We start from the raw sequence: 4,758 nt of genomic DNA, 5'->3' as shown, positions 1-4,758 counted from the left end.
AAACCATTTTTAGACACCTTGTGCCCCAAAACTATACCTTCACGTACCATGAAATGGCACTTTTCCCAGTTTAGTACTAAGTTAGTTTCTTCACACCTAGCAAGCACTTTATCAAGATTCATCAAGCAGTTATCAAAAGAACATCCAAACACAGAAAAATCATCCATGAACACTTCCACAAACCTCTCAACCATGTCAGTAAAAATGGCCATCATACACCTTTGAAAAGTCGCAGGTGCATTACAAAGACCAAAGGGCATTCTCTTGAACGCATACGTGCCATAGGGGCACGTAAATGTGGTCTTCTCTTGGTCCTCTGGGGCTATAGAAATCTGATTATACCCCGAGTAACCATCTAAGAAGCAGTAGTACTCCTGGCCAGCTAATCTATCAAGCATTTGGTCAATAAAGGGGAGGGGAAAGTGGTCCTTCCGGGTGGCATTGTTCAATTTTCTATAATCGATGCAAATCCTCCACCCAGTGACAGTTCTTGTGGGGATCAAATCATTATTTTCATTAACCACTACAGTCATCCCCCCTTTCTTGGGTACACATTGAACGGGGCTTACCCATTTGCTGTCTGAGATAGGAAATACAATACCTGCATCAAGCCACTTAATCACTTCTTTTCTTACCACCTCTTTCATGATTGGATTTAGTCGGCGTTGTTGCTCTACACTGGGCTTGTGTCCATCCTCCATGAGGATTTTGTGCATGCAAAAGGCTGGACTAATGCCCTTAATGTCAGACATCGTCCACCCAAGTGCTCGCTTGTGCTCACGTAGCACTCTCAACAGCTTCTCTTCCTACAATTTAGACAAGTCAGAAGAAACAATAACAGGTAAAGTGTTAGAGTCACCCAAATAAGCATATTGAAGGTGAGGGGGCAACGGTTTAAGCTCCAGTTTTGGGGCTTCCTCAATGGATGGCTTTGGAGGAGGTCCTTCTGGCCTATTCAAAGGCTCGAAGGGGTGTATCCCTTACATGTACGCACAAGATGTATCTAAGATATGCATCATCTCCTCAACCTCATCATCACTCCCCAGGCTATCAAACAACATAAGTGCTTTCTCTAGAGAATCGTCTAGATATACACTCAGATCATGAATTTGCTCATCAGCCTCAACAACAGATATCATTGAGAGCTCCTCATAGTGGCGGGGAAGTTGGATTGCTTTGTAGACATTAAAAACTGCTTCCTCGTCATCTACCCTCAAGATCATTTTTCCCTCTCTCACTTTGATAATTGCATCACTAGTAGCCAAGAGAGGTCGCCCTAATATGATTGGAACCAGTTCATTAGCCTCATAATCGAGGATAATAAAATCAGCAGGGAAGATAAATTTCCCAATTTGCAGCAACACATCTTCAATCACCCCCTCAGGGTGTGCTATCGACCTATCAGCCAGCTGCAACATCACAGTAGTTGGCCTTGGAGCTCCCAGGCCCAATTGCTTGAACAAAGATAAGGGCATCAGATTTATGCTCGCCCCCAAATCACAAAGAGCACGACCCACATCAATATTACCAATTCGCACAGGGGTGGTAAAGCTTCCAGGATCCTTAAGCTTTTGAGGGAGCTTATTTTGGACCCTTGAAGTGCACTCCTGAGTAAGTGCAACTGTCTAAAATTCAGTCAATCTTCTCTTGTGAGCCACTATGTCTTTTATGTACTTAGCATACTTTGGAATTTCAAGAAGCACATAAACAAGTGGGATATTCAATTGAACCTGGCTCAACATAGAGAGAAATTTGCTGAACATGCGATCATCATTCTTTTTCTGCAATCTCTGGGGGAAAGGGGGTGGTGGCCTTGGGGCCTCCACTGGCTCTGGAATTTCAGCAGCATTCTTTGTCTCGTGTGTCACTTTAGGGATCAACTCCCCCTCATGTATGGGCTTATCTTTTCTCTTCTTTGGCACTTCCTCTAGCTCCCTCCCGTTTCTAAGTGTAACTGCATTCACTTGAGGGTTCTTCTCTGTGTCACTTGCTAACTGCCCCATTTGCCTCTCAAGATTTTTGAAATCGGTCCTGAGCTGCTGATTGTCAATCAACAACTTCTTTAGCAAATCATTGGTACTCTCTTCCATTTGTTGGGGTGGCTTTTGAGGCTGATTGAAACCCCTTTGGGGTCAATGCTGATTCTGATTCTGCTGATTTCCACCCCATGAGAAGTTGAGATGATTCCTCCAATTTGGATTGTAAGAATTTTCGTATTGTGCATGCTGGTTCGGTGGACCTCTGTTCTGTTGCCCCACATAATAGATGGATTCTGGATTCGTGGGGCACATGTCACTCATATGATTGTCACCACATAATTCGCAGCAAATAGCAATTTGTTGCACATGTTGCATTATTTGTGGTTGTTGCATTGTCATCCTAGTCATCTGATTGGCCAGCTTTGCAATATCGGCTCTCAGGGCTCTCAAGTCGTCGAGCTCAAGTACTCCAGCTGATTTCTGCTTGATTGCCTTTCGCGAATCACCCTCACCTTGCCAATTATGATCATTAGCAGTGAAGTTATTTAGCAAGATTTGGATTTCACTGTACGGTATGGCCATGCAACTACCCCCACAAGCTGAATCAAGATTCATCTTTGATGCATCATCTAACCCATCCACGAAAGTGTGACCCAATACCTCGTCAGTTTGACAATGATGTGGACAGTCTCTGAGCATCTTCTTGTACCTTTCCCATGCTTGACGAAGTGTCTCGCCATCTCGTTGTTCGAACCCAAGAATTTGACTCCTCAATATCTTTGTTTTCTTAGTGGGGAAAAACTTGATTAAGAATTTTCGTGCCAGATCATCCCAAGTGCGGATTAAATTCACTGGCTCCTTATTCAACCACTCCTTAGCATCCCCAAGCAGTGAAAAGGGGAAAAGTGTCAGCCTGACATAGTCCTTGGAAACGTTCGGATAATTGTAAGTATCCGTAATTTCCAGGAAATTCTGAATGTGCCTCTGCGGGTCTCGATGCGGTAAACCCACAAATTGCCCTGTGGACTGGATCAGCTGCACCATGTATTGTTTGAGTTCAAAGCGCCCTGTGATATCAGGCTTCACAATAGACTGAGTCACATTACCAAACTGGGCCTTGCGGCTTCAATCACCGCGCGTTCCTCATTACCTGCCATCTCAACTGGCTGTGGTTGAACTACTATGTCCAACTCTCTGTCAATTCTGGTTCTTGCGTCTACTTCCCTCCTCACTCTGTGAAGTGTTCGTTCAATCTCAGGATCAAGGGGAAGTAGATTATTTGCGCTTCGACTCCTCCGCATTCAGAGAAAAGCCTGTGTTCACACAAACCAGGTAAACGAAAAATAAAAGCTTGAACAAATAATCAATAAAAGCTTAACTCAGTCAAGTAGCTAATTTCTAAGTCCCCGGCAACGGCGCCAAAAACTTGTTGCGATCAAAACACTCACGCAAGTGCACGTGATCGTCAAGTAATAAAGTAGTGAGTAGAGTATCGTTCCCACGAAGACTTGTGATTAACTATTGACTGATTTAAACTCAGTTAACTTATCGATCCAAGAGATTTTTCACAAAAGATATTCGTCTTTAATTTACTACCTAAAATATCAATTAATAAACTAACTAAAATAATCAACCAAACAAATAGCAATTTCGAATGAAAATCAGTAGAGGAGAATATTCCAGGGTCACGGGCTAGTTAACAATCATGTTGCGTTCTTGGCTTAAAATAACTAATTGATTTATCTGGGTTGTTGATTGACAGAGTTAATATTGCTCATAAGAATCTGTCGAATTCTTACTCGCCTATTCACGTTAACCCAACGCCTATATGTCTATGGAGTTAGACTCAACAAGAATGCATTCATAAATCCTGTATTTCAAACAAGCAAGGCAATTAGGTATATGTCTATCCTAATTATGAATCTGTTCCCCGATGCCCGGGTTCAATAACTTGCTCTATTTAATTCTATATGCAATCCAAAGTTCCCACTTTCGAGTTCAACTAAAGATTCGTAGATAGTATTTCACTGTTAGCTACTCAGCAAAATAATTAACAGCAGAATTAAATAAATAAACCAATATGATAAACCAACTTTGTCGAATTAAACTTCAAACAACAACATTCATGTTTCACCCATGACCCTAGAACAATGGGTTTTAGCCACTCATACTAGTGTTCGTCACAATAAAGTTTAATTTCATTCAAAACGTAAAAACAAGAAGAAGAAAAGAAGAACTTGATGTTGGATTTTCCTCCTTGCCTCTTGCCTCTATGTTTCTTACACTAAACTATGAAAACCTTGATATCTTACTCCTTGAGCGAGCTTGAATTTATATAGGTTAAGTGAAAATTCCTCCAGATTTCCGATTTTGCCCCTAACAGACCTTTTCCGGAACTGGACTAGCGCGAACGCGCTAATGTTTGCGCTAAAGTTCGCGCTAATTCCCTGACATTCTGCCTCCCGCTTCTGGACTAGCACGAACGCGCTAGACCTCGCGCTAGGCTTCACGCTAGTTCAGGCCAATTTTTCTTCACTTTGTTGTCTCGTCTTTGCGCGCACTCAGCTACGAGGGGTCTTTCTTGCTCCAATGCAACTCCAATCACAACTTTAAGGCATCATATAGGCTCACCATCCTGCAATGTGTAAAATTCACAATTAGAGCCCATTTTCATCATTTAACCATATTATGACATTGAAACATAATCAAGCGAGAGCATAAACAATCGCCAAATTACCTAGACTTAGCCTATTATCACATGTTGCATATAGTGAGCCAC

Source organism: Nicotiana attenuata, unplaced genomic scaffold (genome assembly GCF_001879085.1).
Source record: "Nicotiana attenuata strain UT unplaced genomic scaffold, NIATTr2, whole genome shotgun sequence".
NCBI classification, from domain to species: Eukaryota; Viridiplantae; Streptophyta; class Magnoliopsida; order Solanales; family Solanaceae; genus Nicotiana; species Nicotiana attenuata.
The sequence above is the reverse complement of the archived record's forward strand: the minus strand, read 5'-3'. Positions refer to the sequence as shown.